The sequence below is a fragment of the Apium graveolens genome, chromosome 9 (genome assembly GCF_009905375.1).
Source record: "Apium graveolens cultivar Ventura chromosome 9, ASM990537v1, whole genome shotgun sequence".
Lineage (NCBI taxonomy): Eukaryota > Viridiplantae > Streptophyta > Magnoliopsida > Apiales > Apiaceae > Apium > Apium graveolens.
The window spans coordinates 4,778,264-4,793,935 of NC_133655.1; positions in this window are offsets into that span (position 1 = coordinate 4,778,264).

A 15,672-nucleotide genomic window follows, 5' to 3' on the forward strand; every position below is an offset into this window, starting at 1 on the left:
AGAATAGGTAAGTATCCGATTCTTCAAAATCATGTACAAATTAAAATATACTCCCTCCATCTCGTCTTGTTTTGAGTAATATATGGTCAAATTGACCAAGTTTTAACCGATAATTACGACAATTTTATGTATTATTTTTAAAAATTAAAAAATACATTTGAAAGAGAATTAGATATATTATTTGAAAGATTTTTTTTTTTTTTTTACAAAGATGGTTTATAACCTTACAAATAAGTATATGTTCTCTTAAATTCTATCGAACCCTAAACATAAATTCTATCGAACGAGAAACAATAACGATAAACTCTTAAATGAAATAACGAGTCAATGAAGAAAAAGTAGACAATCAAAATTAAAGAACATAAATATAAAAATTAGCCCGCAAGGTTGGCTCATTTAGTTAAATAGAGAAAAATTGTCCTCTTGATCACAGGTTTAGGTTTGAATCCCACGGGAGGAAAATTTATGATTATACCTCCTGAGTCGGAACCTGTCGCGAGCCCGTAGGATTTACCCAATATATATATATATAAATTCAATCACAATCCTCAACTGTGTGGTATCAAAACTTGTGTTCATACATAATACAAACCTAATCTAAGGTACAAGACCAATATACAAGGAATTACACTGCGATGTAGACGAGTGTTCTTGATGTTGCAGCATAAAGATAGTAGAAACTGATTTAACAAACACCATTGCAAACTTGATAAACAGGTTCAGTATTCCCCTGCATGCCTCTACTCTGTGGATCATCACCATTTCTGCCTCTTCTACCGTGTATGTTTGTCTGATAAGCGGAATATACTGTGTATGTTTGATTTACGAGAAATTTCTTCTTCGGATATCTGCTTGAGGTCTGCAAACTTTCACCAATAATCTCTTATAATGGGATATGTTGTGTATGTTTGATCATATAAGCGGAATATACCGAGTATGTTTGATTTACGAGAAATTTCTCCTGCTAATATCTCTCCTTAGAAAGAAAATGTACAATGTGTGTAGATTTGTGTAAATGCTACCATGGCCATGTACACATTTATATGTGTGTTCTTGTCCGGCCCTTGGAACAGATGAAGGGGCACTTTTTTTTATGAAATAATAAATTAATTAATAATGGCGTTAAATTGAACAATAATACTTTTACGTCCACAATTGCAACTTGTGTTCCAACTCTGTTTGTAAAATATTAAGTTGGAAATTTATCGAAAATACCCATATTTTTAAATTTATTTTTTGAAAATACGGTAAAAGTTATAAATGCAATTTCAGAGGAGGTTACTCAAATTTACATATGAAGTTGTAAATGTTTTATTTTATTTTACATATAAGAATATAACGTATTTTTAAAAATATTTTCTGAAAAATGAGAATTATTGAAGAAGTTTTTACTAAATTTTAAACCAAACCAAAAGAAACATTCCCCGTATATCCCGTTTTTGCACGGTTTGGGATGTTAGAATGTACGCAGTATTCCCCTCATTTATAAAAATGAAGAGGCTAAAGAATGAAGAGATTGTTTTCTGAAAGAATGAAGAGATTGTTTTCTGAAAGACATCGACTTGTGTGTGTATGTGCATAATATATAAAACGTGTAAAAAATTTAACTAAAAAAATAAAATTTGATGACATAATTTAAAAAATTAGGTCGAGACAAACCTAAATAAAACCAAACCAAACGTACTTAGTATATCCCGCTTTTGCAGGGTCTGTTGAAGAGTGTAAAATATATACAGTTTTCCCATCATTTATAAAAATAAAATGTCTGTTTTCCGAAATACCCTCCTTGCTAAATTTTATTATTTTAAATTCATAGGTATCGTTTACTGTGACGTGGAGATACGTAGGAAAATAATAGGAGCACTTTTACTACTCCAATCTTATGATCTTATCCATATGAAACGAAATTATTGATTTAGGAGGAACACATCTACCTTATGGTTCTGAAAATGATGGATTAAAAAGTATTTTAATTTATGGAAAATAAAGTGCCACTTGTTTAATCTTGTGACACTTTTTGATTTTCTATATTTATATTTGATAAGTACTCTTATTCGGCGGATATTCGCCGATCTCAAGCTCAATTATTCATATCAATACTTATCTAAAATGTACTTTTTTGAATTATTTTAATTCTACTAGTTTCAAGGAGAATTTTATTCTTCAAAAATATATTTTCATAAATACTTTTATTATTATACTAGACAACTTGTGTTGCTAGTTTTTGCATGTGAGACATGACCGTTTCTTTTTTTACCTGACTTATAACTTTACAAATTATAAGTATTGACTCAGTTGATTAAATATGTGATAATTATCCTCTTGGTCATAAGTTGAAAATGAATAATTCATATTCTCGGGTACAAAAGTTGTTTGTATAATTAATATTTGTTTTCTAATAACTAAATTAATTATTTGTATAAATTAATTTAGATTGTTAAAAATTTAAGATTTTCTACAAATCATTTTAAAAATAACTTTTACCTATATATATAAATGAGTAGTCAAACTGTTACATGATATATTTTAAATTCAAATAATTTATAAAAAGTATTTTTCTTTATATATATCTTTTTAATTTAATATTTTTTCTATTATTAGATAGTACAGTATCAATATGTGTTAAAGATAAATGAACTAGGTAATAACTCTTAAACCAAATTTGTGATATTTTTTCAAATTAAAAATTGCGGGATCGACATACATGACAACATGAAAGAAAAAGGTTTAGGTTTTCCTATTTAAACAAATATAATTTGATAAATTTTTTAATTTTAATTTAATACAAGTTGTCAAAGTAGTTAATTTGTAATTTTTATTAATTTAATTGAGTCAAAATGTTGAGAAAATTATAATTAATTTAACATACTCCGTCCCACATTAATAAAAAATATGTATTTATCTGTCACATTTATGTATAAATTATGAAATGCATATTGGGAACTTAACAAATTTAAGGCGTGTAGTCGCTATTATCCATCTTTTGAATTAAGGCTCGAGGTCTTTTCCTCTTATCAATAACATCATTTTGTACTCCACATTATTACACAACATATTTTATAAGTTATATTAAGTTACATTTTTTTTATATTTACTTCATAATTTTTCGAATCTCAGAAGCAAAAATAATTTAGTTTAAGTTCCAACTAGAGACTCAAATAATTTCTGTTCGAAAATAGAGATGTATTGAAGAAATGGAATAGGAATGGTGACCACGATAGCACTTTCTAGCACTATTTGTTAATAACTTTGTAAGTTATTACCTAGGAATCACCTAGGAATCTAGGAATCTGAGTGAATTCCATGTATAAGAATGTGAAATTTCAGTACTACTTTGTGATGACTCTCCACATTTTTTCCTTGATCCATTCTTCAAAGTATTTTCTATTTCGCTGTGAAACATTGAAAGTTATGTCATTCAGTTTGTAATATAAAGCAATATAAATCATAAAATCAGATACACATTTAAATATTACTTGAATTGTTCCTCAAGGCCAACAGAACGAGCAAACAATTCAGATTGTCTGTTTTCCACTGTAGCATACATCTCTGAGTAGAAAATCTTTGTTTCTTCCATGTCATTATTGAAGTATGCGCACGTTATAGCCAAATTTTGCAACTCTTGCTTCGCTACATTCTTTATGCCTGACCATCTCTTTCTATTTTCACTTCGTGAAGTCATTTTATAATTTGTAGTTTACATCTAAATATAAAAAGCACCCAAAGGTATATATACGTGTGAGTATGTCCAGTAGTTTTGAGGCAGTTCTTTTCTAATCAATTAAACAGTTACCACAATTTAGAATAACTGAATGGTAGTTATCAATTTTATTTAGTTTTTCTGATTTCAACAGTCATGTTACTCGAATTTTTTGACGTGTCTTTAAAGAATATGCTGATTATCTTCTCATTCTGAGAATATACTTTAAAGAATGTTTACCAAAAACCATGTTAGAGTTGTAATAAATGATGTTTGTATTCAATCAAATTACGCACATTAGGCGAAACTAATTATTTGTGTCAATGTAAAATGTTAAATATTAAAATTTGTACAATCTATATGTTTAGATCCGTTTGTACAATTACTACCCCGTGATCAATGTAGTACGTATCCTCCATATAATGAATTTACATTGTTGTTAAACAGATAAAGCATTGTTATGTCTACAATGTATTTTAGACATAATACATTCTCAATGAAAAACTGAAAGTCGTAAGTTACTACTCTGCATTGTGTTTTTTTGTTTCAATTTTCAAAAGGTAAGAATGAAATGAATCTCTTAAGAAAAGTCTGCCATGAATCCAAATGGCCCACTCTTTATTTCAGCTGCTCTTCGTCAAGTGAAGGGCTTCTCATCAGAATGGTGGCAATTGATGAAAACCTCGACATGGTTCTATAACTACTGGCTCAGCCAACAACATGAAGACGATGTTTTTTTTGTATATGATGAAGATGACTTGGAAGACATTGTCGACTTGCTTCCTGATGCCATTTATCTTGGCATTGAGAAAGAAATTTGTAACATGAAAACACAGTTTGAGCATTTATACAATTATCTGAAGCAGAAGCAGGAAATAAGAAGTTATCTTCGTCTGCTTTGAAGGAAAGTCCTAGAAGCGGTATGTTCCTAAGTGATTTAATATGCCTTGACAAAAATTTTGCTAGCCACAGTACTATCTGGGTCTAGTAATGATTGAGTATGATTCTGTTATACCTGTGCTTTCTAAGCTGAAGAGTACATTGCATATATGTATAGTACAATTTATTTAGTATAGAGGTATTTGTAAGTGGTAAGTCTTGAATGTATCAATTTGACAAATAAATTAGTGTCTTCTAATACTAAAGTTCCACATTAATTGGTTAAATTTTATTTGCACAAACCAGGACATGAAATTGATTTAAAATAGATGCTTAAGTCTCAGCCCGTCAAATTCTTTCAAGGAACAAAGTCTCAGGTCCATATTGCAATAATATTGAGAGAATCCAGCCAAGTCTGTGAGCCCAAAATCCTGTAATCGTCGCATCCAGAATCTGCGTTGAATGTTGGCTTCTTAAGATTGGCTCCCTCGATTCATATTTGATATGATAATTTGATATCATAAGATGTATGTACTCTTTCAATTATTGTATATTCAAAAATGAGATTAGGTGTTACAAAAAGTTATGAACGCATAAAATTTAACAAACTTTTTTTGAGTTAATTATAATCATATAAATATATACATTATATTCAAAAAAACAAATTATTACATTTATAATCGGGTCGACAGTATAAAGAAACTTTTTCGTATATAAATATATTTTTCGTTATTTTTTATAAATATGTTTACATTGAGTAAAAAACATATATACATAAATTTACATTTATTATGTTGTCTTAGTATCTTAAATATATTTTTCTATCATATATGAAAAATTATATTCGCGTCATTTTTTTTGTTAAAAGAGTAATATTGTGTTAGTCTTCAACTGAAAAGTTACGTTAACATTTTTCTTTATATTATTTAATATATTTTAAAAAAATTAAATTTATTTAGAACGCGTAGCGCGGGCAAAAATTTCTAGTTAATTAATTGAAATTGTAGTTACATTTCTTCTTTAAATTTCTCCGTTCATTTTCTCAGACAAACAACTTTAAGTGGATTTAAGGATATCATAGATTGTAGAAGTGCATCACACGAATGATATGTGTCTCTGTTTTATCCAATTTCGTCATCATCTTCTTCTTTTTATAAGTGTACACACATGATACATATACACACTGGATGCAAAAATATATACAGAGAGACATAGAGAGAAGTGGTGGTTAGCGGCGGTGATACTATGGTAATTTCGGATTGAAGAAGAGAAAGGGCGTAGTCTTTTAAGATTTTGTTCGAATTGTATTAAAAATTTACATTGATTGTAAATCTCTAAAACAATCATGTATGTATTGTTCAATTCATGAGATTTGCAACTAACACTAACCGATTAAAGAAGTGATTACATGGGCCGCCTTAATCATGCAAAGAATGAGTACAATAATTGTTTTCGGAGATTAAGATACATACATGAAATATTTTCTTGGGTTCCGAGAACACAAGTTGTGCCAACCGTTTCTAATCGCCACTGCAATTATCAAATTCATTATATTCTCTAATTTCGTGTTTAAGAGAAAAGTGCATTTGAATTCGGTAAGTCTCATGTGAATAAAATCATGGGCTAAGGTTTATCTCAACCTATATTTTATGCTATCAAACTTTTGTGTATTTGCAACTGCTACCCTTTTAATATTTTTTGCACATGCACACTCATAAGTCGAGGTTTTTTTGGAAAATAGTCTCTTCATTCTTTAAATGAGAGGAAACGTGTGTACATCTTATCCATCCCAGACCATGCGATAAGTCGCGGGATTTATTGGGTATGTTTGATTTGATTTGATTTATTAATTGAAATTGCTAAATTATGGGACACTAAAAAACATGAATATCAATTATAAATTGAAATCTTGATGATGACAGAGTCTGTGATACTCTTTAAATTGTATGTAAAATTATACACATATAAAGAAATATGAAAATTTGGTAAATCGAAATGATTATTATGAAACGTTGAAATACATTCGTCAACATAATTCCATAAAACAACTATTCTCAAATGGTATTATCACTATTAAATACATCATGTCTAATCAAGGAACATATCTCCCATTATGTGATTTATATGAATATGCGATTAATTAATTTTATTTATGAGAGATTAATCAATAATACAATAAAATAGCATTTCTCAATTAAACTATATGCATCGAATTTTATCTAGAAAATAAGTAAAAGTGAATAAAATTTAATGTGCTTCCCTGCTGAAAATTTTGGTCGAAAAAAGAAATAGAATTAGAAAACAAGTAGTGTGCTCGGTTATAAAATATTAAAATTACCAATATACCCTCGGCGCCTAAATTCTAACGTAGCTTTGCAGCTAATTTACGTGCTTTTTTTTTAACTCGTGACGCTATCCGTAAAAGAGAATAAGGATCATAAGGTTAACCGTGGAAAAATTTTCTAAGGTAATGGTAGATTTAAGTGTATTATATTGTTATCAAATTGCTTACTTTCCTAATTCAAAGATATGCAAAATATATTGTAAGTAATATTCTTGTTCACATATATTTGTGGCGACCTTAGGAAAAAGAATAAGATCCTAATTCTCTTAGTAAAATAAGTCTCACTTTATATTTTTTAAACTTGGGAGCAAATTAACGAAGTTAATTATAGCTCATTTCAATTTCTCTTTTATTCATTTACTTTCATCTAAAAATTTGGGATTAAATGCTAAATTTAATATATGATTAAAATAATTCATATCTTAATCCTCCCATAGTAAAGAAGGGAATTTATGAAATATTTATTTTTTTATTGGATAGAAACAATTTTATAATCATTAAGTCATAATTCTCCGTAAGCATACTACTGTTGACATCTTTTATTGATGTCTTTTATAAAAATAGCTCATTCATTCGTTCAGAAGCGACGGGTAAATAAAGGATCTAAAAAAGAACAAGGCAAAATAAATTTTAGTTTAGATAATTTTGTTTTTACTTTTGTCTTAATATACTTTTAAGATTTTAGAACTAAAAATATGAATAGGGAGAACTGAAAAATTGGCGCTCTTTACATTTGTAATAATTGAAAAAAAATTGTTTTGGCGAATAATATATACAGATGACAAAATTAAAGATATTAGGTTAATTGGATAAAATTGCGTTTACATTTTTTTCTCATTTGTATATTGTGTAATGTTGAACGATATATGATTTTGAATAAAAATTATTATTTTTACTTTGACTCCGAAAAGTAATTTCACATTTTACGTTAAAAATGAATAATTGCAAAAAATTTAGACATATAACATTGACAATACATTACTGCAAATTTAGCTACATAGTATATAGTTTTAATTGAATTTTTTTTAAAAATAATCAAGTAATCGTTGTCAAACTAAACGCTATAATTATTTTAATCATGTACTACAAATTAAAACTAACTCTTTAATCCGTGCAAGGTACGAGTTTACTGAAAATACGAATAAACTGTGTGATAAATAAGTTACGTAATTATTGATCTTGGCAAAAATATATGTGGTGAGATTAATTATCTCTGAGAAGTTTGTGGCCTACAAATTTGTTCAACTGTTTTCTTTTATATATGAAAGTTCAATATTTGTTATATATAAATACGTTTAAATTTTTTAGCATTATATCTCGTATATCTTTCGATCTAATAATTGTGTACGTTTGGTTTTAGTCATATGATGACAACTATGTTTTTTTATAATAATTTCATATAACACTCGCATAAAAATAATTTGTGTTCGTTACCCTGAAATTTTCGTAGTGTGGGATTAATAATCTCCGAGGAGTATGTGTCGTAAGATTAATGACCCCACAAATTTTCTCAAATATTTTTCTTATATACATTAAAGTTTGATATTTGTTACATTTATATAGGTTTAAAACTTTCAGCATTATATAACGTATATTTTTCGATCTAATATTTGTGTACGTTTAGTTTTAGTCGTATGACGACAATTATACTCTTTTATAATAGTTCCTTGTACCATTCATATAAAATAATGTGTGTTCTTCACACTGAAGTCTTAGCACACCAATTTTTTTCTTAAAAATAATCTTTGTATTTCACTCAAAACAATAAGCTTTTAAAATTTTGTTAAAATTATGTTCAGTTTTAAAATATATTAAGATAGATATAATCTATATATATAGTTATAAATCGTTTTAAATGATGAAATAATAATAAATATATGTAATGATGAGTTAGACTAATTAATACATTCATATTCTTTATAATTAATATGTGTATATTAAATGAAAGTTATTAACATATATAATTATGAGGGGTATTTGTTATTCCCAAATCTAACAATAGAATTACAGAAGCGGGGGTTGAATGTAATTCTTGATTTCTTTTGGAAATTAAGAAAACTATTTACCAAATGTATCTGTGTTTGAATATGCAAGTTTGCGAAAATGAAATATAAATGTATTCAAAACATAAAGTAATTAAACACAAGTATTTAAAAACTTTCTGGTGGATTGATCTTTTCCGTCAGAGATATATATAGATTGAGAACTCTATGATGCAAGAATGCACACAGCTGCTTACAAGTAAAGTTACAAAGAAAGAACAAAGAAATTCCTAACAGGTTGTAATTTTTTCTATTTCTCAGTTCGATAATTAATCTACTTGCTACATATGGTTTATATATCACCAAGTTACATATGAAAAAGACAAACATATAAAACAAAATGTCCAAGTCTAATCACATATTTCTTCATCTCTCTATCCAGCATCTTTGTATTTCTTCAAGTAAGCATGAAAATGGAAATGCTTCTTCGTTCTCATAAACCTGCAAATAGGCTGCCACATTCCTTTTGTATATAATCAACCCATGTGACTGTCAAGTCACTATCAACAGCTATTTGAATCTGTTATCCGTCGAGACTATGTAGATTATCCATTGAGTCTCGATTGGATCACCCGTTGAGAGTATCTTGAGTCATCCGTCAAAACCTTGTAGAATCATATGTTGAAAGTATTTTCATAGCAGTTGACATAATTTCATTTAGGCAAAATTACAAGGCATCTAATATATAAAATTAGCCAACCTATTTTGCATATCATTCTAGTAGTCAACATGACTTAGAATATCCTACAACCTCTGATTCTCTAAGACATTACAATACACAGGAATGTGCTACAAAAACTTATTTAAACATAAACTACTCATCAACGGATGAACATTATCCATTGATAGTTACAAAAATCACTTAATTAAATCTATTAAGGTGTTTTGGTGAATTATCATTAAGCCTACAACATATTCCTAACAGTATTTTAGTAATTTTACAAGGAATAAAATGTAAAAATGAACCCCTAGTTGGTAGTTGCTCTATTATATACATAATAGATTTTAAGTAGCGTTATTAGCCCTAATAATTTTGTCCAACAAAATAAACAAGATTTTGCACACTTTATTACAACCCCCACCCAATTCACTTCAGTTTCAAATCTTTAAACCGGGATGTTATTGTTCCGTTAGTCCCCCTCAATTTTCAAATCCATATCAAATCTCAACCGTCCATTTCATCTTCAATCTCAAAAAAAATTAAAATTACACATTCTCAATACAAGAGAGAGAGAGAGAGAGGGAGAGAGAGAGAGAGAGAGAGACGAATTTGTCATAGAGAGGAGAGAGGGAAAGAGAGAGAGATTTGTCACGGAGAGGGAGAGAGGGATAGATAGAGAGAGAGAGAGGGAGAGAGAGAGAGATTTGTAATTTGAAAATGTCCCAAAATTAAACCCTAGTTTGATTAAATTTATTCAGCCGAAACAATTTCAGGGAATCATAAGCTTCATTTTATCCTTTTCACTTCTTCCAGGTAAGATTTAACTTCTCATTCTTACTTAAAAATCATTTCTTTTCACTCTTTCTTGCTTAAAAATCTTGTCGTTCTTAATTTTCATCCTTCAAAAATCATTTCTTTTAACATTTCTTGAAAAAGATTAAATCTTTCTTCATTTTTATTCTTCAAAAATCATTATTTTAATACTTCTCGATAAAGATACAATCTTTCTTGATTTTTATGCTTCAATTCTTGTTATAAGCTCTAAATTTGTAGCATTTTCTAATAAAAATTTGATCTTTCTTGATTTTTGTTCTTCAAAATGATGAGGGATTACAAATCAAAGCGTCGAAATTCGGGGAAACATCCGAATGTAGGTGATATCGAAAACATTCATGTGAATCACACTAGAATTGAAGAGCAAGAAGTGGTTATCAAGACCTCGAAAGTCAAAAAGACACATGTTAAGCCCACAATGAATTGATATTCAGATGTTGGTACTCCGCTTAAGACTCCGGATAAAAGAGGAATTACGACAGGGAATCGATTCGGGTGGGTCAAAAGAATAAATCAAGCTTAGCTGCTAGTGAAATTGGAGGTGATTTGAATTATAACAGGAATACTCCTAGGTCTACTAAAGTTGTTATGAGCGGTAATTCGAGTAATTCATAGAGTAATTCAGCACAATGTACACTTACTAAGAATGTATCGAAGCCTATGAATCAATGTAGTTGTTTCACAGTTGGTCATAGACCTCCTATGGCCAATGAAGGTGCTCGAATGGCTAATTGCAGCGTTATCTAGAGGAACACCGAGTTATGGTAGTTCAACGACTTATGTTAATACTGTCGAGATTCCACATTTTGAAATGAAAGAAGATCCATCATTCTCAAATGGATCATAATGTTCAAGTAAGCACCACTAATTAGCCATTTTATACTTGCTATCAATACTTGCTATCTATTTGCTCTCAGTACTTGCTATCTATTTGCTTCCGTTTCTTTTCGTGTTGATAAAGGTTAATGATTGGAAATGTGTAGTACTAGTACCGATGAATCGATGATTTGTAAAAGGAGTTGCGAGAATATATAATGGTTAATTACGATTTGGTATAACATATTTGCTACGTGGTGTCGATTAGATAGTAATTTATCACTCTAATTAGAATATAGACAATGTAATTTTTGTGTTTATTTTACTTTGGTTAGATCATATTCTCCGATAAGTGTTAATTAATGAAATTATGCGATCCGGAGGCAAATAATTTATGAAGGTTTAGCCCTGTATGGGAACTTATGAAATATTAGCCACATAAATTGCAGCTGCAGTGATGAGGGATTGGTAGACGCAGATACCGACGGCATTAGCCACATGTGCATTTCCTCCAGACAAGAGATTCTCGAACTGATCGGGCATTAAACAAATTTGAAGTTGTTTAGTTGTGAAGGGTTGTGGTTGTAGACTTCTTGTTTGCAGTAAGTGTGTCCACGAGCTGCAATAAAGTATAAGTAACTGTATTGTAGAAATTGCGCATTTGAATTAGTTTTTATCAACTTGTATCTTTGAGCTTGTTCACGAAGCTTTAATGGAATTAGTAATGTTAATTACATTTTTTGTTTATTAATTAAAAGATCATTTTGTGCTAGAGAATTATGTTTTTGTTTTGTTTGTGTTTTTCTGTTGTGTGATGCAGAGATTTGAAGTCAGAAAAATATCAGGCAAAATTGAAGTTACGAAGCCGCCCCAAAGGATTAAGTAAAGTAATGGAAATTATAGAAAAAAATGATGAATTGATGAGAGCAATCGAAGATATGGGGTTTGGATCGCTCAAATATCTTCCTGCTGTGGAGATGACACATAAACATGTCAAAAAGATTATAGAGAGTTTTGATGTTGACTCATGCTCGTTATTTGGGTTAACTATCACGACTGGACATGTGGTTGAGATTTTAAAAAATCTCATCCAAGGGTGAACTTGTCCAAACAGCCATCTCAGATGTGGAGTGAGACAAATTCAAAGCCAAATATAAAAATAACCCTCAATAAGTTAACAGAGCTTTTTAAAAAAGCTGACATCGACTTTAGGGGGACTTTTATGCTTTATGCATTTGGCGGCTTTTATTGTCCGTGTACCAAAAATGGTTCGAGTCAAAAGTTTTACAACGCTTTATCATTTGTGCCTTCTGCCCGAGAATATAATTGGGACAAGTTTGTCCTTGAATCCCTTCTCGAGGCCATCAAGGACTACAAAGAAGAACAAAAAGTAAAGCAAATAGCAGTTCACAGAATATGGGTTTAGGGGTTGCACATACTTTTTGAAGGCACTTTAATTTGCGTATTTATCTGATAAACACATCCTAGATGGTCTTGTTTGTCTGACACTTATTTTCGTGTTTGTTTATTCTCCAGTTTTTTTCTTCATAAAATGAGTCCTTTGGCTATTGAAATTGGTAAGCTTGTGATGTCGGCCCGGACAAGTCAAGAAATAAAGAGTGCAATTGAAAAAATGATTTGATAGAGCAAGTGAGTAGATTGCTTTTATTGGAGCAGGGCGTTAAGCCACATGTAACAAATGAAGCACACTATGGGCCTTCTGATCCCAGAGTGGTTGCTAGAATTGATAAATTGGAGAAGATTGTCTGTATGTTGAAGGAGGCTCATAATACCAGCACTGAAGCACGCTCTAGGCCTTCTGATCCCAGCGTGGTTGTTAGACTTGATGAATTGGAGAAGACTGTCTGTATTCTGAATGAGGCCGCTTTCTTTTCAGAACCATCTTCCAAGGTGGTTCATGCAGATGTTTCCTACAAATTCTTGAAAAGTCTAGAAGCTAAATGCCCGATTCATGCAGAAGGATTATCTTATTACGTAAGGTAAACTAAAAAATCATGTTCAGAATAATATTTTTCTTTTCTTGAATTAGCTTATTTGAATGTCACTATATTCATTATTTTTTTGTTTCTTTTTGGATAGGTATTTGAAGCGCACGATGCCTTCTGAAACTTTTGCAAGAAGCCTTATTTTGGACACATATTCTTATTCAAAATTGGCCGATAGTCATGAAAAATCCTTCGAAAGTGGTCCTTTTGGTGGAAAGGAAGCTTTGACGAGTATTCCTACATACTTTTTCCTATATGCTTTAAGTAAGTTTCTAAAGCAACTTCTTAAATTAGTAAGTTGTATTTATAATATTATACAATGCTACTTGTTTTTCCTGTTTAATGGTTTTCTTTTTCTATAATATAGGAATCATTTTACTTTGGTCATTGTGTGTTTCATCGAGCGAGAAGACTCAGGTTTGATTTTGATCCTCCACATGGACTTGTATGATTATCACCCGAGTGCTGAAATTTTTGATATCATTGAATGGTAAGAAAAGTCGTGGTCTAGTGTTTATTATATGCTATAAAAGAAGTCGTTTAATTTGCAAGTTTTACCAATATAGGGGTCTCAAAGAAATGTGGGAAGGAGAACCGTTATATTTTCAGCCTACCATGAGAAAGATAGTTAAGGTATTGTGGGAAAAATAATTTAGATTTTATGCTTGTTTTTTATTATTAACATTTAACAGTTATTCAGGTTCCCCAACAACCTAATGTATATGATTGTGGGTTGTTTGTCATTCATATGATGAGGTTGTTTCTACAACAGGCGCCGGAACGATTTCAACTTGACAATATTGATATGGTAGTATCCCCCCTCCCCCCCTCTCTCATTCAAACAAATTTAAAACATGTTTTTATCTGTTTTTTAGTTTGGGAGTAACTGGTTCGACCCAAAAGATGTGTGTGAATCAAGGGATGCCATTAAGAAAATTATTGAAGAAGAGATAAATCGAGAGAAGGATGAGGATGAGAGGCAGCGACAATATGACATTTACGAGTCACCTCATCTGCCTCATCTGTAGCAGACCGATGACATTGACAGGCCTTCACCCCATAGTCCACCCCAATTTGTGCCTGGAGAAAAGGCACATCTACCTGTGCATTTTGCGTATACAAGGAAGAAGGATCAGGAAGAGCAGATGAGACTGTGTGCAATCCGCCTATATGCTGATCATCCTTCGGAGGCCATGTCAAACTCTGATGTGGCTGGCCCAAGTGGTTCTCCGCAGGATGATCATCATCTTAGAGGGTTGCACGCAGTCTCATCTGCTCTTCCTGATACTGCTTCCTCGTATACATAAATACACAGGTAGATGTGCCTTTTCTCCAGGGACAGAGTGGGGTGAACTCTGGGGTGAAGGCCTGTCAATGTCATCGGTCTGCTGCAGATGAGGCAGATGAGGTGACTCGTAAATGTCATATTGCGGCTTCCTCTCATCCTCATCCTTCTCTCGATTTATCTCTTCTTCAATAATTTTCTTAATGGCATCCCTTGATTCACACACATCTTTTGGGTCAAACCAGTTACTCCTAAACTAAAAAACAGATAAAAAACATGTTTTAAATTTGTTTGAATGAGAGGGGGGGAGGGGGGATACTACCATATCAATATTGTCAAGTTAAAATCGTTCCGGAGCCTGTTCCAGAAACAACCTCATCATATGAATGACAAACAACCCACAATCATATCCATTTGGTTGTTGGGGAACCTGAATAACAGTTAAATATTAATAATAAAAAAAACATAAAATCTAAATTATTTTTTCCACAATACCTTAACTATCTTTCTCATGGTAGGCGGAAAATCTAACGGTTCTCCTTCCCACATTTCTTTGAGACTCCTATATTGGTAAAACTTGCAAATTAAATAACTTCTTTTATAACACATAATAAACATTAGACCACGACTTTTCTTACCATTCAAAAAAATATCAAAAAATTCAGCACTCGAGTGATAATCATACGAGTCCATGTGGAGGATCAAAATCAAACCTGAGTCTTCTCGCTTGATGAAACACACAATGACCAAAGTAAAATGATTCCCATATTATAGAAAAAGAAAACCATTAAACAGGAAAAACAAGTAGCATTGTATAATATTATAAATACAAATTACTAATTTGAGAAGTTGCTTTAGAAACTTACTTAAAGCATGTAGGAAAAAGTATGTAGGAATACTCGTCAAAGCTTGCTTTCCACCAATAGGGCCACTTCTGAAGGACTTTTCCATAACTATCGGCCAATTTTGAATAAGAATATGTGTCCAAAATAAGGCTTCTTGCAAAAGTTTCAGAAGACATCGTGCGCTTCAAATACCTATCCAAAAAGAAACAAAAAAATAATGAATATAGTGACATTCAAATAAGCTAATTCAAGAAAAGAAA